The following is a 24,426-nucleotide window of genomic DNA, read 5'->3' on the forward strand; positions in this document are numbered from 1 at the left end:
TTCTTGCAGGTAGTGACATGTTTTGGAAGTGCCAGGAATCCATGTGCAGTACCAAGCAGAGTCACTTAATCCAAACTTTGAAAGACTTCATTTAATAGAGTGTTCCCCCAGCTAAGAGCTTGTTTCTGATTTGTAGAAATTAACTTACAGAGCAGTGTTAATACTGCAAAGGAAAAAATGAAGGTCATCTCAGTCAAAGGATGGACATAAATAATCTAGTCATTAATTCCCCATTGTCTATTTTCTCCAAAATACAAAAGAAAAAAAAATTCTTCCCCCTGAGTAGCATTTTTGTGACCATAAAGCAATTGGTGTTCATGAAGAACTCAGATATTTAGTGATGAGAAACAGAAAAAAATGAAAGGAAGATAAGAAATCATTAATTCTGTCTCCAGAGTAGAATTTCAGAACCACTCAGAAACTCAGGCATTAAACTTGACACCAGTGAGGAGGTGGAAAGAGAATGGTGAACACCTGTTTAAGTGGGACCCAGCCAGGCTGTGCAGCAGCTGAAGCAAGGGTCCCAGGAAATGATAATACACAAAAATTTTTATCTACACAAATGCAGACACACCCAGAAGGATGTCCAAGTTTGCCCAAGTGGCAACTTTCATTATGCTGTTCCTTAACTCAGGATGGCAGCCTCTGCAGTTACTTATGTATCCGGGTGCTAAAGAGCCATCAAAATAAACTGGTAACAGTGAGAAAATGGGCTATTAAATGATGGTACAAAACTGTAAAGGATAACACAGCATTTGAGCTGCATTCAGAAATTCCTAACTACATTTATGAAGCACAGCCTAAAGATAACAAATACCTTTTGATAATGAAGACCCATTCTGAAAAATGAGATTAGAGTATTAAGCTAAATTCAACTGTAAATGATGAATGATGAGGGTAGCTCAGAATTATTCTAAATATTATAATCTGAAAAAAATATTCTAAATATTATAATCTGAAAATTATATATATTATATATAAAATCTAAATATTATAATCTGAAAAATATTCTAAATATTATAATCTGAAAAAATATTCTTTTGCCTGTACATTTCAGGAATTACCTAATGAACAAACATCTTTCAATTCTCTTCTCAGTGTCCTCATCCCAGGGTCAACACCACATTGCTTATTCCAGTGTTACCAGTTACAGATGTGTATTGGACATTACTTTCCACCCAGAGTTTTCTGATCACTGCTTACGGTTCAGGAGCACATGTGGATAGTGAGGTGGATAAACTTTCACTGCTCTGTTGTCGCAGCTTGTATTTTTATACATCAGTTTAATTTCTACTTGTTTGCAAAATGTGTTGTCTGCAACTGGACTGGAGCTTTTCTGTTTTGAAGGTTTCTTACCATTTTACCTTATAAAGTACAACTCTTTAGCTAAGTTCACATCTCTGTTTCTAGTGATTTTGTACCTAGAGGAGATCTTTGCAGCAATAACAAGGAGAGATACTTCTTTACAAGACAGAGGACTCAACAGAGGATCACCAGAATGTTTTATCCTGGATCAAATATAAAAGAGCTAATTAAGCTTTGCAATGGCTCTTGTTTCCACAGTTCACTAGTTGCCCTTGCTACACATGCTGTGGATTTCTACTCAGTTTTAAGAGCCATCTGGTTTTCATACCTCCTGCTTAAGGAATGGTCAGCTACTTTCATTTTTTCCATGGTGTAAGTGGGCTAATATCCACATATCCCTATCACACCTAAAGTTCATTTCCACCCCATAATGTGTGTCTAGGTTTTCCTGCACCTACTGCATTTGGCAACAACCTGTTTTTTCCCCAAAATTTTTTATTTTATTTTCATTGTTGTAGTGAATGTAGCTCTCATAAAAGGTGGTAGACTGACAAGTCTGGCAGATGGAACCTGGCTTATATGTACAGGATAAATAGCAAAAGTATATGGCAAAGTAAGCTTCCTTTAGTGTTCCTAGTATCATACATTGTCCTTGAACAGGAAAGACATTCTTCAGGATTGAAGGTGAAAGTCCCTGTCATAGTAGCTATCACAGATCTGTTGCAGTGATGATGGTTAAATATAGTAAAGCTTTACTTGTAAGCATTTATGCAATAATTTTCACAGATGCAGAAACACTGTCAGTTGCTAATTCTAGCTTCTGACCATTAAATCTTCCCTGTGGTTCCCACCGCTAAATGTTTTCTCTCACTGATCTTAGATAGACTGGGACAATTCATATTGCCCTGAGAATTTATATAACTTTACAACTTTACATTAAGTGAAGAGTCTTATTCACTCAATTTTAAACATGTCTCAAAGTTGAGATTGAGGACTGCTGTGCTTAGGAACCAAAGTTCCTCGTATAGTTAAAGGGAAGGAGACTAGAAAATGTTGCAAAAGCACCAGAAATAGAGACCTACTGTCTGGGTAACTGGCCACAACATGAGATACAATAATAATGGATTTAGAGGTAAATTATTTCTTCTCCCTAGTTTACTGCATCAAAATGATTGCCACAATTACCCCTAGATTTTTCTTCCCTTTACAGTATGAAACATGGTTGGTCTGGGTATACCTCACTTCACTGATGCTGAAGAGCTTTTCCCACTCTATGTATATAATAATTACAAGACAAGAGGTTAATATGCAATAGAAAGAAAATAGATAGTATTTTACAGAATGAGTGGTTTAATATGAACTATAAGTTATTTTCTGAAGTAGAATTAAGAAAATGCATTTGTGTCATTATCTCTCACCTGGGTCTCCAAAGCTTCTTTATCCATTCATCCCCACAAGCCTATATAAAGCAGTGTCTTCTGTCTGACTTTTTCAGTAGTCAGGAATTGATTTGGGTCTCTATCTTCTTCTCAGCCACTTATTTTTATGGAATTTACTGGAAGTTATCATTGAGAAGTCTTCATTTATTTATAATTTTGCTTAAAATGTCCAAAAAATCCCTATAAAAAGATAATATGACATATACATATATCTTTATAATTTCTATTATAACAAAATTGCTAAATAATACAGATATAAATACAGATAGCTGGATATTTATCCATAAATAGATAAATAAAAAAGATAATGTAATCTCATAATTCCATTTTGTTAGGAACAGCCCATAAGCCAGAAAGTGGGATGCTCCCTCTTTCTCTCTTCTCTGCTACCTTGATTTTCCTATGTAGGGGTTTTAGAAATAATTCCACCTTTATTTGTCTCAGTGGTATTGGAAAACAGAATATTTTCAAGAAAAGAGAAAGTTCAGATCTTCTCAGTCCTGAAGCCACATTCACCAAGACTGTGCAATTTTGCAAGTCCTCCTTACGGACACGTAGAAAACTAAATCCGCATGGGCGTAGTAAAGAGATAAAGTTCTGCCACTTTCCCCCTCGTCAGTGGAGCTATACCCCCCAATTTGCCAACATCTCTTCTTAGGGATCACAGAGGACTAAGGGAGCTGTAGATAAAAACAACCTGCAAAAGCCAGTCCCAACACATGAGCATAGTGCCAAACAGAGGCGTGTGGCTTGAGTGGCCACACAGGAAGAGGCATCACACCCAGCACTTCAGGCAGAGCCTCTCCTCATGCAGCTCTCTAATTTAGGGATAGGCAGCCTATGTAAAGCGGGTTTGTTATTAGAATGTGAGAAGTGAGCATCTAATTCAGCCTCAGGCTTACTTGCACAAGACAGAAGCTTTATCTGAGATTCTGTCTCAGCTCTGAACAGCTTGATTTTCTCACAGCTTGGTAACTTTTACATGGGACACCTTGGATTTTAATCACAATGCTCCAAATCAGATTTTTTTTTTTTCCCAAATGTTTGGAAGGTAAGCCTGCAAATCAGCTTCTTTCAAAACCTACTTTTCTTTCATTCTGAGAAAAGGGAAGAGAGGTGCTGAGAAAACTGGATGGAGACAAAATTGTAAAAAATGCAGATAAATTTATTTACATATTGAACTCCATGTCAACAGACAAGCAGGATAGTATGTCATGGTATGACTGAGCTGGTACAGTGATCCATCAGATGGTCACCTCCTGCAAAATCCATAGCTTTGTGATACTAAATTTGTACATTTTCAGCTGGGTCATTTGTACCAAACAATTTCAGGATAGGTCAGTTTTTCAAAGAATAGCCATCAAACAGTGAAAACTTAAATCATTTTCTGTCCTATCCAATATCTATCTAATGTGTTAAAGGCAGTCGGCAGTGGTCAGACAAGGAATACCATGAAAAGGTACAACAATACTGATGCCTTGAGTCTGCTGGGAGTCTCATTACAAGTCTATTCCTTCATCCTATATGCCCACCTCTCAAAAGCAGCAGGTTTTCCATCAGCAGGTTTAAAGGAAAAATCAATTCTTCTTAAGCTAGAATTCCAATTTCACTAATAAAGGAAGAATTAAATACACAAGGAATGCACTCATGAAGAATTAGAGTCTAAGCAGCAGCTTTGTACAAGTAATTTCAAGTACCTGTATTGCACCTGAAATATTGTACAAGTATTTCAAACTGCTATCCAAAATATTGGCTGGATGGCCAGCTAAACTGTTATGCCCTACAGCTGTGTGCCAGGAGGCAGCAGCAGCCTCCCACACGTATGCTGTCCCCAGTCTTGAAATTTGCACTGGAGGAAAGTGGGCAGAGAAATAACAGAGTTATGAGGTCTTGCAGAGTAAGTCGACAGTGGAAAAAGAGGCTGCATGAAAGGTAGGAAACTTACACCAGAGTTATCTTGGTCTGTGGGAAGAAAGAGAAGCTTTCTTTAGAGTTGAAGCAAAAGAACACAGGCTTGAATGCTCCTGTTGCCAGGCAAATTAAGTAATGTTTTTTATCCCCTTTTAAATTATGAGCTAGTTTTATATCTACAGCTAAGCAGTGTACAGAAAAAAAAAAATCAAATCCTAATCTGAAAGCTCCTCATCTTCCTAAGAGAATACCCATGGACACACACAAAGCCACTCCCGCAGAGTGCGTGTGTGTGGTAGGAATAATGGAAGAATAGAAATAATTTTGATACAAATCAAACTTTCCACTTTTTTTTTTAAATCAAAGAGATTTAGGAGATTCATAAACCCAAATCTGTTCCCTCAAATGATTTCAACAGCTTGAGGCGAGTTCATTAAAACAATGTATCTCCAGTCTTTCAGCAGAGACAAGTTCTCCATAGGACAGTGCTTTTGCTTATCTGGGAAGAGCTTCTTGCTGAGTTCCTGCTGGTTTATTCAAGACTGGCACTGGGCTCTTGTTACTCTTCTCCTGCTGAAAGTTAAACTGGTTTCAGCTAGTCAGTGCTGCCTGACAGATCTAAATAAGGCAACGCCAAGCACACAGACCACACTCTGATACAGAATATGATTACCATGGGAAGCGTTCCAAATTCGAAACAACCAGAAATTTTAACCTTGGAGCCAAGGCAGTTCTAATAAGGGGGGGAATTGCCTTCTGAATTTCATTTGCAAAGTAACATTAACAAGAAAAGAAGTAACTTGTACATACTTCTCTTGCCTTCTAATAAGCAGTATGGTAAAATGTCAGGAAGATTCAAACCCCAGATTATCTAAGTCAAATACCCATATTTTAGCCAGGAAACCAAATGATACAAATACATTCAAAAATTAATGAAAAACCTTTAAAGACTGAACACACGTGTAACATTTTAGTTTGGAAATTAAGGTGTCTGGAATGAGATGGAATTATATTCACATCACATTTTTAAGCAGGGAAAACTTATCAAAAAAAAAAAAAAATTAAAAAAAATAAAAAAAAAGGTACATCTTTCCCAGCCCCACTACTTGGTCTGAGACAATGTTTTGTTTTTCCACACAATGTAATCATCCTTGTTTCATTGTAGCTATGACATATCATTTTCATTACTTCAGATTATATTGCTTGTCTGTTAGTGCTCAGGACTTGATGTGAGAAATGGAGTTGGATGGGAAAGAATTTTCCTATCCTTCATATATATATAGTCCCAGAGTCTCTTCCCAGATATGTCTCATACCACAATTCTTGGATATTTAAAAGGGATAGTGTCTTCTATTAACACTTATGTTTTTGGTTTTGAATCCCATAAAATCTCACACAAAACCTGAAAAACATTGTCTGCCAAGTCTTGGACATACATATTTGTTGCTATAAAAAGCCAGGTGCTCATAACATATCTCTTTCAGTAGAAATCTTCTGGTAAGAAAAAACTTGGGAAGATCTAGACACAGACTTGGGGGGTTTTTCCATTTGCTACTCTTTCCTCATAATAACAGGAAAATCATACTTATCCCCATCGTTGAACTAGTCTCAGTTTTGTAGTGAAACATGCTAAATATAAGATTGATATTATTACTATTTCTGATCACAAATTATGTTATTTAGATGATAATGTGAGTCTAATGGTACACATACGTGGAAATTTGGAAAGCAAAGACATTTTCTTCAAATATTGTTATATACTAGCACAAACTCAACAGAAGAACTGTGTGCTACGAGATATTCTGAATTCAGAAAATGCATTCAAAAAGTCCCATGCATCAGGATTATCACATGATTTCACATGATTTTCATATTTTCAGAGACCAGGAAATGTACTGCAAACAAGTGAAGTAATAAATTTGTGAAATAAGCAAAAAAACCTTCATCATAGTCTATAAAAGACTCCTGCATCTCCATATATTAATCAAGGATGCAGGATACATTCATAGAAGGCACATATATTTATTTATTTTGAACTTATATTTACCATGCTTAATCACAACTAAAACCTCCTGATACAGCAATAAAACAATTTATTCAGGAATTTTTGTACCTAGAACACATACACTGAACTTGCTTCTCTCTCCCATTCAAGATAATATAATCAGCAGCTAAGCAGAATGAAAAAGGCAGGCAGCACTGTGTAGGGAAAGTAGTTTATTAAAAGCCAAGTGTCTTAACTCAGAATCAGCGTTCACTAATTCGTTAATAGTGTTAGGCTGCTAGCAGAGCAATTCCTTTAAGAGTGACTTGTTTTGTAGGAAGTACTTCTGGTGTAAGTTTGAAACAGGACCTTTTTCTGTAACAGTACAGCATTTTCTGTCCATCTATCAATGTCTTTCTCTTTTAGTCTTTGTTTTTTGGTTTCTAATTAAAGTTCTGGATTTTTATTTCTAAAAAAGTGTGCTTTTAAAAAATTTAATCTTTTAGAAAATAAAAAATGTCAAGCCTTAGGCTATGAGATTTATTTTCCACCTAAAAATAGTTGAAAAGCTTGGTGAATGCTAATGCTTTGTGTAATCTCCTTTTAACTTTTTCTTTGCAAAGAAATCTTTCCAGTGAGAAATAACTGGGCCACCTTACTGAGTCAGTTATAAGGAAATAAAAATAACAAATGCTGAAAGATGCTGTGTTTTAGGGATAGTTAATTTCAAAACTTAATAAGAACATCTAAGATGAATACATTATTGCTTCTCATCTAATAAGTTTTGCAGACATATTAATTTATTCTATGTGAAGCTTAAGCACACAACTCCAAAATCAGTTTAACCTTTGTCCAGAGATGACTGCAAAGTGATTTTCCCCCTCAGGTTAACAGTTCATGTGGCAGGGTTTCTTCATACTTTTCTATTTAGTTTAATCTATTTAGGGTCATGGCTCCTGACCTTTACTTTGAGTTCTTAGTTCAGATTAAGCCCAAACATTGAGACTGATCTCTCTTGCAGCTGCCATGCATCACCTGGTTCTCCATGCAGAAAACAAAGCAAGTAAAGAAACAGTCTGGAAGTTTGTACACTATGTATCACCCTTCTTGCTTGTCCAGATAAATTATTTCAGCATGCTCTTTTTTCCTGGCTGTTGCTCAGGCATGAATGTCCATGGCAAATAGTGACAGCAGTAGGAGGTAGGGAAAGGGGTGGGTAGGAATGGGACAGACAAGAACATGACAATTATTGTTGTCTTTTGGAAAGTCTAGGGAAAAAAGTTGGCAAAAAACCTGAGTGTTTTTTCTTCTTAGTTCCACATTATAGCAAAATTGAAATAAAACAGTCTTATCTTGAAAGAAAAGTTATCAAAACACATGCTTGCATGCACAGTAAAACAAAAAGAATCAAAATGGAGCCAAGCTTAATCACTCTTAGTTTACGTCTGTGCAAACACTAGAGTGTTACAAAAAGAAGCAAACACTCTGAAATAATGTTGTGTACACCCCAACTCTTCCTGAACCTAGGTTCAGTGTGAAGCTAGTATGAGGCTGGATTCAAAATGTAGTTGAAACTGAAAAAAGCTTTTCTCTCTTAGGCAGCTTTGACTATTTACCAGTCCCTCAGTCAGCAGAAATCAGCACCCCAGAAAAATGTACTTGGTCCCACAGTTCTCAGTGACAGGTAGGACATTTCTGCATCTGTGTGTAGACATTGTTTCAAAATGCCTACACTGTTTCCTGAGGGATTTTTTTTATTTCCAGAGGGAAATTTTCATCTGTCACATGCATTTTTCATTCACTGTTGATTTCTGCTTCTGTGAATTACATGCAAACTGCGTCAAAGATAGCCATTAGAAATGTGAAAAATCATACAGATCTATTAAAAAATTTTAGAAACATCTGTAGCATATAATGATATTTTATGGAACAGCACCCTCTTTTCACTAAGCATGCCTGACTTCTGTACAATTAGTTTGCTAACTCATAGACTAAATGTGACACAAGCAATTGTCTTGTGTACTTACAGCTTTTGGGACATCGTTGTTAAAATGCCTGAAAGTGTTTGTCTATATCTAGATGAAAGATCTCAAGAAGAAGAAAAAGGCTTCTAACAGAGTTACTTACAGTGCACAGTTCCCACGTGAAGCCTTTCAGAGAATGGAGCTGTTTGTAACTCAGCCCTAGGAAACAAATGGGCATCTGGTGGATGTGAACTCAGAGCTGCCTCATAACTTTCACAAGATGTTGGAGCAGGAGCTAACTGAGCAAGGCTTACTCTTCGAGAAGATACTGGAGATGCTTCTCTTGTCTATGTCTTTTACTCTCCCACTCTCTTCTCCAATCATAGCATTCCCTCCAGATCCTGGGGCAGATGTGAACACAGTTCTGCTCCATGTGTCAAGTTTTTGTCCACAGGCAGCAGCACTGACACTTGCCAGGGTTTCCAGTGAGAGGCCCTGGGTCTGCAATACCCTTTCAGGGGGTATCAGCTCTATAAGATGGCAGAGACGTCTGGGATCTGCCCAGGTCAGCCCTGAATCATGGTGCTAAGCAGCAGAGACTATGCAGGGGTCCCAGGAAGGACCATCAATAAAAGGCATGGTAACCTCAAATGAGAGCTCTATGGACCACCCACCTGGATTTCATTTCCTAAATTCTTCCCACAGCCTCTCTCTCACAGAATCAATCTCTCCTTACATTCTTCCTCACTTTGCCTGACAAAACTTTAACAGAATATATCTGTTTGTGCTAACTTGAAGCATCTGGTTCTTTTATTTTAATATTGATTCACTTATTTTAAGGTACTCAAAATGATGTGAGAATGTGACTTCAGTGTCATGGGGAAATCTCTGTTCCTTTGGAGATACTCAGATGTTTACAAGCTCTAATTCATGATCCTGATAATGCAGTTTAGAGAGTGTTATTTAAGTTCTTTATATTCCATCATATCTGGCTAGAAATTTGCCCAGATCACTTGATACATTATTCCCATTACCCTCTCCAGGTGCTTAGTAGTATCGCATAAAGAACTATCCTTTTCAAACACTTAATGCCTTATCCCTGGAACTTTAAAAAGCCAGGCTTTATGGGGCTTTGAGCAGCATGATCTGGTGGGTTACATCCCTGCCCATGGCAAGGAGGATGGAACTATATTACCTTTAAGGTCCCTTCCAATTCAACCCATTCCAAGATTCTATGATTACACTATACATGACATCTGCAAAGGAAGAAAAAATATATTCAGTCTTTCTTTTTCAAACTGAGAAGAATAAAAAAAAAAAAAAGAAAGGAAATTTAAATAAATCATATATTTCTGATGTTTAAAGCAGTAAAAAAAGAAAATCAGTCTTTCTACACAGGAATTGGCCTGGCAACAAAGACCTAGAGCAATTAGATTACTAAAAAAAATTTCTAAGACAACCTTCCAGTTGCAAAGGTCAGTCTTTCAGTAAAGATTAGCCACTGTTATAATGATCATCTATTATTATGTATTTCATATTTATGAAGGTGTTTAATAAAGTGATGTTGCAACTGAAAGAAATATATGTATTAAAATTTTAATATATCTTTCAAAATATTAAAGGAACTGCATCCATTTAATTTAGTTATCTTTTATAAATTACTTGGGAAATTTTCTATAGCTCTGGAAGCTATGGAACAAATGCATTTTAAAAATCTACCAATAGAAATTGCAAATATGAAAGATCAACCACTGATTCTATTTACAGAAGTGTTACTATGAATAAATGTTATTGACATCAGTGAAGCAAGTCTGCATTCATGTTGAAAGACCTGAGATCAGGATTCAATTATGTGTTAATTAATTACTTAAGAGTTCTTTGTTGGTGCATATATTTTCAAAGTACATACACTTTTTAACTATATCATGTTTACAAAGTACTACAGAATTTTACAGCAATAATTTGAAATATTTAATCTTATTTCAGTAGCACTACAGAGTGGATGATTATTAGGGGGTTTACCATAAGGAGTCTGTACAAGGAGGAATCTTGTAAGAACAGACATATGTGAGCAAATTTCAGGCCTTTTCTCTCAAGAGTTGTTCAAGAAGAAGTAAACTTGAGAAATATAGTCTGGATCATCAGGGGTTGTTTAGACATGCATAGCAAAAAACTCCCAAGGTAATTAATGGTGGAAAGAGCATCTTTAACCTTCCATCTAACCTATACAAAAAGTGGTGAAAGGAAGATTCATATGACATAATCTTTCTCTGATCCCTTGCATGAAAATTTTGATCAATACCAGGATGACAGCTATCATTAGGTCAGGTTGTAAATGTGTTGGAGCTCCCCATGAAATCTCTAAGACATCACTGATTAATTCAGGGTGGTTCTTTGCAGTAAATAAATCTTATATTGTTTAATTTCATTCAGCTGAGGTCTTGGATGGGCAAGCACCAAACACAGCTGCTGAGGAAGAACAAAATATTTCAGAGTAATTGAATTCACCCAGTGAAAATCTTTTGGATTACATGGGACTATAAGAGAAATAGAGCTCTTTGGGGCTTCTTCCCTCTTCCTGCCAAGTATAGTGATCTTTAACCTAACAAAATTCAAAGGTATTGGTTGTACTGTGCAGGCCAACACATAAATCCTTTGGTTTAGTTTTTCTAGTTTTAAGTATTAAAAGTGCACAAACAAGTGATCTGAGGCTGATCTTAGCCTCTGGGCTTCCCTCTGAGACCAAAGAGCACAGCTGCTGAACTTTATAATTTCTTTAGAAAAAAAAAAAAGGTTCAACATTCTTTCCATCAAGCTTTTAGAACAGAAATCTGGTTTCAGACAAAGTAATGATAGTTCTTCTCATATAGCTGAGTTCTCAATCAGAGAGGCTACACAAAACTGTTTTCCATTTGTACCAAATATGAAATTTGTATTTGGGCTCAAAGTTACATCTGACTTGATGCTCCCATTCCATTTAGTGCCTGATAACCACCAATAAAGGAGTAAAAGTAGGTACAATTCACTTTTGATGTTGGAGATACAAAGCACCTTCCTTCCCTTTCTCCTCAATCAAATCTTTCTCCTCAAGGAAGAATCTTTACATTTTTTCTCAAATACTTCTGGAGACAGCAGAACTCATAGCAGTCTATAACACATTGTGGTGGTTAATATTCAGGGGGTTTATGTTTTGCTTTTCCTTTAGGGAAGAATTTAATCATCAAGTCAGATAGTTCTCTTTCATTGCTCTATTACATCCTGGATATAAATGTCACATAAAAAACCCTCAGTTCTATACACCGTAGGACCTTAAGACCAGCAGTGCTTTATTCTTCTGTAATACTAGGTCTTTTAATAAACACATCTACCTTTAACAGCAAATATGCTACCTAAGTGTGAATTATTTAGTTTTTACTTATATACACAGAAATACTCCTCTGTGTTTCTGGTGTTTCTTTGTGTGCTTCTTTAATGATTCCATTTCTCTGCACACAAACACTCCTGTCATTTGTCACTGGCTTCCCCAACTGCTCATTTGGATGACTGATAACTCACACTATATATCTGAATCAACAAATTTCTCAGAAAAAAAAAAATGTCGTTTGGGCAGTGGTTCTTCCTGTTTCAGCAGTCTATTCCACATGGGAGCTTAAGAGCTTTTCCAGTTATCTTGAAAGACGGGCAGTTATCATAACCTCCAGATTTTTCTGAAGTTTCACCTAATCTGTTGTGCAGAAAATCTGTATTGGCTCTTCAGTAGGAACTTTGAGAAGAGTTTTTAGAAAAAAAAAAAAAAGAAAGATTTCAGATCACTTTTTCTCCATGTGATATTATTGTGATAAAATGGTCTTCATAGAGTTCTTTAATTGAAGAATCTCTGTCTGAACACTTCCTAACTGCAGCGATTTTCTGGATGGCATTGGACCCATCCTGGGTAAAAGTACTTAAATATAATGAAATGCCAACTGATGTTAGGCAGAGAGCACATATAGAAAAGCAAACAGGGAAAATCCAAGTCTCAATGAAATTTTTTCATGCAAATTGCTAAATATTATCCAACTGATTATGTGTGGAAATCTCTTAAAGGTTTGTGATAACCATGTACAAATTAAGCATGGAAATGAGTGTGCTATTTAAGTCATAAAAATGCATTTCTGCTTCCTGAAAATACGTGTTCAAAAGCATACAGCTTTCCGTAACTAACACAATGGTTAGTTTTGGCTTGGTAGCTGAAAAAAACCCCTGTTAGTATTGTCGAGCTTAGTTCTGTTATAAACTGTGAGAAAAAAATATGTACTGTATGTGACAGTATCATCACATATCATACTTTGGGTTTATTGAGAGCTGGACACCAAAAGACATAGGTAGAGATGAAAAGGTGACTAATTGCATACAATCAGTATGGCAATGAGACTAATATTCAGCTGATATCCTCCCTGCCATTATATTCTGAATTTAAAATGACTTAAAGAAGTAGAGTTGAAGAAAACTAAACACATTTTAATTAGGAAAAACTAATTTCTAAGAAATTAAATGACAGTTCATTATACATAGTTGAATGAATCGTTCAATAAATGCAGTGTGAATGGTTATACCAAATTCAAACTTTTTACCAGCTGTGGTTATGTGACTAGCTTTGAGGAAACATTGGAAAATTTGGGTGGTTTTTTCAGCTAAATATGAAAAACATCGTTAAATTTAGCCTGCTGCTGCAGGACAACAGCCTTCCACAAAAGTAATTTCAGTTAAAAGAAAGGGGAACAGTTTCTATCTTATACTATATGACTTTACAGAGTCTCCTTGGCAGAGCACTCAATACTATCATTATTTCCAAGAAAATAAATGCTTGGAAATCGCTTCTACTGTTCCACAAATTTGTAAGATGAAAGTGCTGTTGGCCAGAAATTTGGAACATATGGAACACAACACTACAAGCCTTGCAGGGAAACACCCTGGGTGACAGGAGGAAGGCAGGAGACCAGAACAGCTAAGTAAGGACCTCCTGGTCAAACTGAAAAACAAGAGGGAAATACACAGTCACTGCAAGCAGAGTTATGCTTCCCAGGAAGAATATAGGGATACTTCTCTGGAGTGTACTGTGGGATCACAAAAGGTAAGCCGTAGCTAGACCTTGTCAAAAGATGTGAAGAATAATAAAAAGGGCTTCTAGAAGTACAGTACTCGGAAAAAGAAGACAAAAGAAATTGTACCCCTCTCTGATAAATGAGACAGAGATCTTGAAAAAAACAGCAGGTACAGTTGCTAAACCACTCCCCATCATATTTGAAATATCATGGCAGTCAGGCAAAGTCACCAGTGACCAGAAAAAGAGAAACATCTCACCCATTTTTAAAAAGGGTAAATTAAGGACCCTGGCAACTACCTACTAGTTACCTTCACTTTAGTGCTCAATAAGATCACTAAATAAACTTTCCTGGAAGCTATGCAAGGCATATGGATGACAGGGAGGTGATTAGAGACAGACAACACGGCTCCAAAAAGGTCCTGACTAGTCTTGTGGCTGCATGGGGTGGCTGCGTTGGTGTATCAGGGAAGAACAACTCATGCCATCTACTTTGACTTCTGTCAGGCCTTTGTCTTGGTCTCACAGAACATACTTGAGGCCAAATTGAAGACATATGGATTTGATGGATGAGGAATTGGCTGGAATTGACTGGATGGCTGCATCTGAAGTGTTGCAGTCAATGGCTCAATGTCCAAATGGAGATGAGTAACAAGTGGTGACTCTTAGGGGTCCTTAACAGGACTCATACTATCCTGAATTTTTATTAATGGCACAGGCAGTGTGATTGAGTGTATCCATCAATGGATACCATTCAGAGGGACCTTGACAGGCTGAAGAGTAGACCTGTGCAAACCTCATGAAGTTCAACAAGACCAAGTGCAAAGTCCTGCACCTGGACTGGGGCAATCACCAGCATCAGTACAGGATGAGTGATGAATGGATTCAAACAAGCCCTGTGGAGCAGGACTGGGGGATAATGGTGGATGAAAAATTGGACATGTGCTGGAAAGGGGTACTCACAGCCCAGAAAACCGACTTCATCCTGGGCTGCATCAGACAAAGTGTGGCCAACAGGTTGAGGGAGGAGATTCTCCCCCTCTCACGAGATTCTCCTCCACTCTCATAAGATTCTACCTGGAGTATTGCATCTGGGACCCCCAGCATAAGACAGACATGGACCTGTTAGAATGGTTCCAGAGGAGGGATATGAAAATTATCAGAGGGCTGGAGCACCTCTCCTATGAAGGCAGACCGAGAGTTGGTTTTGTTCAGCCTAGAGAAGAGAAGGCTCCAAAGAGACCTCATAGCAGCCTTCTTAAAGGGAGTTTATAAACCAGAGAGCTATTTTACCAGAACATATACTAATAGGATGAACAATAACAGTTTTAAACTGAAAGAGCTTAGGTTTAGCTTAGATATAAGGAAGAAACTCCTTACAATGAAGAGGTCGAGACACTGGAACAAACTCCCCAAAGAAGTTGTGAATGGCCCATCACTGTTTTAAGCAACCTGGTCTAGTAGTAGAAGATGTCCCTGACTGTGGTAGGAGAAATGAAAGGAGATGCTCTTTAAAGGTCCCTTCCAACCCAAACAATCCTGTGATTCTATGAGCAACCCCTCCAGTCTCCTCTGGTTCTCAGGAGGTGACTTGCCTCTGAGGGTATTATAAATCTGAGTAATGAACTTATCCAACTGAACACCACTGGACACCAAAGTTCAGTAAAAATGTCAGTCTTTTCATGAGAAGACTGTTGAAAGACCTCTCTTGGTTTAACAGTGTTCACTGGACCTTCAGAAATACTTATAAAATATGTCCAAATCAATCTCCAAACCATTTCTAAGACACAATAAAGTCCAATATGAAATAAAAACGATCCATCTAAGGATGACAAATATAGTCACTTATCATGTAATTCCTATAAATACTGTATGATTTCAGTTTCATTTCTAGATAGTCTTTAAATTGTCCTTTCCTTTCAGAATATTTTGGGTCACAGAGCCACAAAGGTATTGATGCTTTGTTCAGATTTGTAATTTTGTTAAAATATCTTGTAGTAGATTCTTGTTAACACCTGTGGAGAGGGACATTATACAGACACACATACATTTATAATTTAAATTACAAAGGTACCTGAAAGATGAGATGAAAAAACAGAGTACGTAGTCAGGAGGCAATTTTGACCAATGTGCTGTTCAGCATTAATCAAATTAAGGTAAAATTCTAGTTTTCATAATTCCAAAATTCATGTGTCTTGTACACTATTCTTCACCTTCTGCTTCCCCTGTAACAGACTTTTGTAAACAGCAGGCCTTAGATCTCAGAAAATTCAAGTGTTTGATAGTTCAGGAATATAATAGCTCCAAGTTTGTCAAAGGGAGGTAATAAATTCTATTTGGCCTAATGAAAGGACTGTGCTTGAAAGCTCACATGATGATCTCTTCTTATTTTTCCTTCTGTCTTGCAGCATAGCCCTTTAAAGAAAAATTCTCTATTCCATTTCCCCTACAAAAATATTTTCTCCAAATTTTTGTGAAAGACCAGACTTCACTGACAAGGCTAATATGACTCTTTTCTTTTATCAAACTGCATAGTCCTTATCCAAACCAAACTCCTTGTTTGTTAAAGTGGCATCTAATGGATGCAACTGCTGATGGAGAAAATGCATTAGTGATTGGTGTGTGTGCATTTGTGTTTGCATTTTCTCCCTGTAGTTCCCAGCACTGACTGTTCAATAGTGACAAAGTCACAAAGACACAGAGGTCTCCTGTTGTCATCAGTAGTTTTTTGTCTGGGAAATCATGCAGGAGAAACAAAGGAGGGTTCATAGGAAACATGGCCTAGGTTTTACTCTCCTTCCCAAGGCTTCAAAACCAATTTTTAGTTCAGACAAGAAATTATGGAAAATAAAAGATTCCAATTGTTTGAACTGATCTGAAACAAAATAAATTTTAGCAAGAAAATGCTCGTGGAGGCAGTCCTTTCCATGATATAGTAGGGTAAAAAATTGTTTAGAGAACACTCTCAGAAATAAATAATGGGGAACAGTAAAATGTAAACATTACTAATCGCTGAAAAATTACTTTTTTTTTTTCTTTACTTATGTTAAATGAAAGAACCTATTTGTCTGTATGGACCAATATTAAGTATATTAAAAAAAAAAAAAAAAAAAGTAAGAGGGGTTTTGTTAGTGGAAAAAAACTGAGTGCAACTTATATTCACATTACTAGCTCCTGAGATTTTAGCACAAATTTTGTGATATTCAGTACTGTTTTGAAATGTTTCTTGACCTTTAAACTAATCATAAAATTTCTAGGGATTCAACTTTTGGCTTAGACCACCATGGACTGCAATACTATCTCATTAGCTGTCCGCAGAATCAGAGCAATAAAATCACTTCCCACTGCTCAAATCTCTTCATAAAATGTTCCATATACTATTCTAAACTGAGACCCTAGACTCCAGCATCATTTACCCATAATTAACTTACTTAACTCCACATCCTCTAAGAACCTGCTTTACATGTTTAGAAAAGTAGATTGTCCCTTAGCTTTGATTCCAGCCATTGATGGCTTTCAAATTTACTGCAGTTGTGCAAGATATGGGTTATATTTAGTTTAGAAGGAATATTTTCAGTCCTCACTTGCCATTCAAATGTGAAACAGTGGGAATGGATGGAAGTCTTCGAATGAATGTCATTTGACATGTTCTGTTGGATTTTTTATAAGCAGTTCGCAATTTTGTCATACACATTAGTCATTCAAAATTGGATGCCTAGTTTTTGCAAATATTCTGTAGTCTGTCAATTGTACTCTAGCAGATCCTTCCAAATATATAAAGTCTGAACCACTCTAAGGTATTTCTGACTGAAGACACTGCTCACACAACACTACTTTTGCTCCTCAGCTTTTGACTACAGCTTTTAGAACCCAGATTTCCCTCTACAGAGGTGCCTTAAACAAAACCAAAATTAGTTTTCCATTCCTATTTCCTAAGATTCAGTATTTCTGCAAAAACTATGATCAGTAATTTCATTTACTAGAATATCTGAAGACATTAAGCATAAGAGGAAAACTACTGTGAACATACAGAGCATTTTTTATAGATAAGAATGGGAGTCCTGACTCAGCAGACCTTTCAGAGGAAGCTTAAAATTTAAGTGCTTGATTAATGCCATGGATGCCTTTTAAGTATATTCAAGTGCTCAAAGACAAAAATTAGGATATTTTGAAATTTTGACATACATGAAAGAATTCCACACACCTCAACAAAACTAAAGATGTCATGAACAAATGAAGAATTATTATAAACTACTGTACCATCACCAAACTGCAGTTATTTTTTTCTAATTGTTGTTAAGATATTAACCCATTGAGTGGAAAAATTCAACCCATCTCTATTTAGTTAACTGCAAGTTGCTACCTAGACTATCGTCATCTTATCCTCCACGTAGTCAGTGAAGAGCACTCAGGCAACACATTTCCTGGAGAACCCAAATCATAATTGACCAGGAAGACAGTTTGCATGACTTGCTTCTATTCCAGGCCCAACAGATGGTGAAATGAGACTGGGGAACTTAGAAGAGATGGGTCAAAACACCATGAACAATGTTCTGATGTTCTTACATAACAAACTTCTGTTGGGCAGTAAAATCCTCTGTGCCTGCAATGCTTTGAAGCAATCTGCAAAGAAAACATACTAACGACTCTACACAAAAATTACCAAAAAGATTGAAGGTACATAAGAACTATAGTCAATATGTTTTATAACCTCAAACTGATCAGAATTTGTGTATAGAAAAAGTGATTATGTACCTCAAATATGTTTCAAAAGTTGGGAATTTATCCTTCCTCACATAGTCTTTGTTCAGGTTTACACCTATTTCCAAACATAATAAATATGGCTTTGATGCCTTGCAGAATCTTTTTAGTTTTTGTTTCTAATGGGAAGAGCTTCTCAAAAACAAATACCTTGACCAGCTGAAGAGTGTATCACCTTGACTCACATGAATGAACAGTACAAAGTAATAACATAATATGCCACATTTCTTTTTACATCAAAAGAAGACAGATTTCAAAGAATATTTCCATGAGAATTTGTGAGATTCAGAAAACAAAGAGGGAGACCAAGAATCAAGAAGCCTCAGTTTAATTTTTGTTTCTATCCTCTGCTTATTGGGTGACCTAGAAAAAGTCACTATATCTCTGGTTTCACCATAACCACTTAGATCATAAGCTCTTTGAGACAGGATCAGTTTTTACCTGGTGATTGCACAAAGCCTAGCAGAAAGAGATGTCTAGAGGAACGTAAAGGTTAATATTGACTAAAAGAAATCTATTTAGTGTATAAAACAGACGTAGGCACTGAGTATTGTTTAACTTCTAATTGCAAAAAGAAACATCAGTGAACATTCTATTAACCACATGCATATAACATAAGAACCTGAGCTTAGTCTTATTCTAGCTTCCTTCAAAAGTGGAACTGAAATCACTTACATGAATATCCAGGTGAACATCTGTACATAATATCCACTGGTGTCTTCTCTCTCTGCAAAACTGCCTCTCCTATTTGCTATATTTTTTTTTCTAGTTTTTATTATTGCAGCTATTATTATTCTCACATTGAAAGGAGTGGAAAAGATCAGGATTACCTGATTCATACTCTAAGGCAACTGAAAAGGGTGGTGAAGGGAACAGATTTACTACCCATGTGGCCACTGAACCACACAATAACAATGGATCCAATAATAAGATTAAAAAGTGTAAAAGCCTTCTACATCAAGTGGTTGAACTGCATGGTAGATCAGGACTGTTCCCTAAAGCATATTCACTAATGTATTGTCCAGATAAGTTTTCAACATTCCTCATAAATGTGTGTAGTGTGCACAAAACTTTCCTGTATTGTAATATTCCTGCTGGGACTGGCCAAAGACCCAAACATCCTGCTTTAGTGTCTGTACCACCTAGGAAGAAATTTATGAAATGTTTTGGTCCTGCTGCTTTCTGGTTGTTTGGGCATCAGGGAAATACAAAACTAAGTCAGTTGGATCCTGTAAGTCTTCTTTTACTGTTGATTCTGGCACAAAAGTACATATTTTGGAGCTGGAAAACTGAGATGTTCTCTCTACACACCCAAGTGGGTTAAATTTCATAACAGAGGATCAGTTAGTAAGGAAAAAACTATTCCTATTCTGAAAATATTGGATGAATTTTACAGTGAGTGGGATGATATGGAATAGCCTCATCATTCTGTCATTCAGTGAATCCACAAAGGAGAATGAGAGAAAAGCAAGAATAGCCATGTTTACTTGAAGTCTACAGGCAAGGATTTTTATTTGACCATGTGGGCCAAATAAAAGTAGAATATATATAACACAAAATCTGAGCTTTTTCCTCTGACTAAAATATTTCATTATCCCAGATAGTCTGCAGATTGCCTGCTTTCAAATGTAATCGAAGAAGAAATTTTAATTACAACATGATAAATTAAAGTATTAGATATACCACATAATAGAATACAATAGCTTCTTAATTTGTGGAACACACACTACTCCAAGTATTAGTCACTAACACAAGTCTAGAAGCACCACTAGTATCATTTATCATTGCCAGTAATGGGGGTACTTAGAAGTTGTTATTAGGTAAGACACAATATCTAATATCAAAATTGCATTCTTACAAATTATAATTATTCCAATACTAAACAGATACCATTCATAATCTATCAAAAGCAGGAAATGTTCATTTAAAGGCTAAGACAGGGAAAAGCCTAGATGGGAGGGGTAATATTTGGCAATATTGCTTTCCTTGTAAATCAAATAAAAAATGGAAGATTGACTGACAAGTGTTTCTTTCCAGAACAAAGATACTGGATGAAAAATTTCTTGTATACATGGCCAAACAATACTTCTAGATTTCTAAAACAAGGCAGGCAATCATCAATATCCTTAAGAGGAATCCCTTGCAGAGGTTGCAAGTTGAGTGTAATGCAATGACCATCTCTTTATGTGCAGCCTCCTACTGGTTTGCAACCCTGGAGCAACACTGTTTTGGTCAGCATTGTGTCGTTTATCAGCCTGGAGCAATTTTTACTAAAGAATGCAATGGCAGGAGCTAGAAAGAGCTGCTCCAAGAGGAAAGTTGGCCTTCACTACTTGGGGCTCTGCCAGTGACCTCACAGTTTCAACAATAGTTTCACCATTCATTCATCACTACAGTGACATCTGTGTGCAACCACACATGAAACAATTAAGACATTTAACTTTTTTCTCAAAAAAATTGCTTGAATGGCCTAGCTCAAGATACTAAACTAAACTAGTGTCCACTATTCATAGACTTTGCTTTAAAAATATAAAACATAGAGACAAAAATATTGGTGAATTAATGACAATATATTCAACTGCTTATTGTCCATAAGTTCTAGTTTTGGCTCTGGTCATGTGGTTAAAAATACATCTCTTCAGTGGGCAGGAGACAGCATGTTTAACTAACAAGAAATACATTAAGATATGCAGGCTAGAGTGGTTGAGCTGTCAACTATCTCTTGCTGAAGAATCTTTCATAGTATGATATGGATCAATATTTAAAGAAACAGTGCTTGAATTTGGCCACTTTTAGTACCTTAGATATATACATTTATGAGATTAGCATAAGATTAGTACAGAATTAAGAACAGGATGTTTTTTATAACAAGTTTCCATCAGATTGACCATGAAAGACAGAGAGGTGCTATGCTCTCAGGGATCCTTACAGCTCAGCTCAGCTAAGTTTTCCCTTCATATCACAATCAGTTCACTACAGTGACTAACAGGAAAAAGTGATAATCCTTTTTCTCCTCTGGTAAGTCTATGTCTGACATTTCTTCACTTTCAGGAATACTGATATGTGAGTGAGAGAGTCAAGCAACATAATTATCAGGTATAGATATTGATACACAATTTATTTCAAATAAATCTATGGTAAGTTAGATCTGATTTATTACTGTTTGAGAAGCTACCTTCAGCAAAGTATTAAATGACAGGACCTTTTTTGTCTAGGGTAATGTCCCTTTACAAACATTGTACTCTCATCACCTGGGCTACCTTCAGAATTCTACCAAACCCAGTTTGGGATAAAACACTTTTGACAAAATAAAGAGACCCGATTGGCACAGTAGAGAGAAGGGTCCTTGAAGAAAAGCAGCTCAGTGTCTCTGAGCCCAGGTGGTGGGATGCATCTACCACAGAAACTTTGGGAAAGCAAATGAACAAACAAGCAAAAAATGAAGGCTATCAATAAGTTCTGAGCTCTCAGAAACCGGGGTCAATGTCAAAGCAGAATCAAGGTGACAAAGATGGAAACAAACTCTAGTGGGATATAGAGACAAGCCTGATGCGTGGGGGATATCTAGATCTTTAGACTGATTGTTACTTTTAAAAGTCAATATGGAGTCCAGCTTAGGCCTAGGCTGCATTAGAAAGTACAACCCCTCGGTTAAGTATGGTATCAGCTTGAGCTGGCCTGACTTTCCAACAGAAATCTTGCTGTCCTATATCAAGTTTAATGATTTGTTTCTTATGTCAAACAAATTTAAATTAAGTCATGTTTATCACAGTCTTACTACATGATGAGATGCATCCCAGAGGAAAATGGCTGATTTAGTTGCCAAGCCACTCTTTATGGTATTTGAAAAGTCAAGTGGCATCCCAGGTAACTGGAGAGAGGAAAACATTTTATTCATCTTTAAAAGGGTAGAAAGAAGAACCCTGGTAACTAACAACCTGTCATCCTCCTCTCTGTACCTGGGAAGATCATGGAAGCTATGCTAAAACACATGGAGAACAGGGAGGTAATTCAGGACAACCATCATGGCTTCACCAAGGACAAGTGCTGACTCACCGACCTAGTGGCTTTCTGTGATGGGGTGACATCAGTGTACAAGAGTTACAGATTTCATTTATTTGGACTTCTGAAAAACCTTTGACACAGTCTCCCACAACATCCTGCTCTCTAAATTGGAGAAAGATGGATTTGATGGGTGGACTGTTAGGTGGATAAGAAAGTAGTTGGATGGTTGCATTCAGAAGGCAGTGGTCAATGGCTCAGAGTCCCGGTGGACACCAGTGACAAGTGGTGTCCCTCGGGAGTCTGTACTGGGACCAGTGTTATTTACTATCTTTATTAATGACATAGAAAAAGGGATCAATTGCAACCTCTGCAAATTTGCTGATGACATCAAGCAGAGTGGTATGGTTGACACACCTGAAAGATGGGATGCCATCCAGAGGGACTTGGACAAGCTTGAGAAGTGTGCCAATGGGAATCTTATAAGGTTTAACATGACCAAGTGCAAGGTGCTGCACCTGGGTCAGGGAAACCCTCAGTATCAGTACAGGCTGGGGGATGAACAGATCAAGAGCAGCCCTGCTGAGGAGGACTTGGGGGTGCTGGTGGATGAGTGGCTGGACATGACCAGGCAATGTGCACCTGCAGCCCAGAAAGCCAATGGTATCCTGGGCTACGTCAAAACCAGCGTGGCCAGCAGGGTGGTTGGAACTAGATGATCTTTAAGATCCCTTCCAACTCAAGTCGTTCTATGATTCTATAATTAAATGTCACTAGACCTTTTAGAACATGAGCTAATTCCATTGTAAGTTTCCTAGAGCAAAAACATCTCCTGTGGACACACTGTGTCTAACCAAGTAGAAAAAATATTTAGTATTAAGGTATAATAGTAACAACAACAACTTGTGGACTTGTAGATAGGTCTGAAAAGGGTCTACTGCTAATTGGTAAGAGATAGAAAGTTTGAAAACTGATGAAAAATCAATTTTTATTTAGTTTGACTTTGGGATCTTAAACTTTATCTCAGTTAATATGTCAATAATTTTGAGATTCAAATAAACATCCCTTCAGTGTAATATAATAACACATGCATAAGTGTACTTTATTAGTTGTCAACAATAAAATTTCAAGAGAAGGTAGTGATCCTATTAAAAGAAAACTCACATATTAACAAAGAAAACTATGATGAGGAGCAGACCCTCTTCTATTGAAATTGTGTGATAAAGGCATTCCCCAAAAAGTTCAGTTTGGGAAACTGTTTCCTTTACCTCTTGAAGGAGAGAATAGAAGAACTTGGAGACTTCCCCAAGAAAGCACAAATCTCCATTCACGAAAACGAACAAGGAAAGTAATTTTGACTGGAACACCTCTCTCAGTTTCTCACTCGAGTTCAGATGAAGTGACCAAAGTCTTCACCCAGTAAATGTACACAGGAAGCAACCCTCTTCAAAACAAATTGGTAGTAAATATCTACAACAAATAACATACACAGCATATATATACACACAGTAAATATACATACAGTAAATATACACAGAAAGGTTTTCAATCATATCAGCATCTGATGAGCATCTTAAATTTTCTCTTAATTGCTCAGTGCAGGGACAGTTATAACCATGAATTTGGAAACCTCTGTTTTGTGGAGATATTTGCCTATTTATCTATTTATTGCTAAATGAACGTTTTTGTAGCACAGAGCTGCTTTAGATTGTTTGGATATGGGGAGGTAATACCTTGTGCATGCACAGTAGCAAAGACCCACTTTGGGACCTTAATTTAAAGAACTAATATTAATGGAATAAAACACATATGTATTTACCTTTTTTAGTCCTTTTCCTTGGCTATGGTAGCACTGAATGGTGATGCTAAACACCTCGAGGTTGAAAGTTAAATTATTTCTGCCTACATGTTCTTACTGTTGTTTCTATACTGTTCCAACCCAGCCCATATTCAGGAAACTAAAAACTTTCAGAGAAA

The sequence above is a fragment of the Myiozetetes cayanensis genome, unplaced genomic scaffold (assembly GCF_022539395.1).
Source record: "Myiozetetes cayanensis isolate MyiCay16 unplaced genomic scaffold, myiCay2020 scf2-11, whole genome shotgun sequence".
Taxonomy (NCBI): domain Eukaryota; kingdom Metazoa; phylum Chordata; class Aves; order Passeriformes; family Tyrannidae; genus Myiozetetes; species Myiozetetes cayanensis.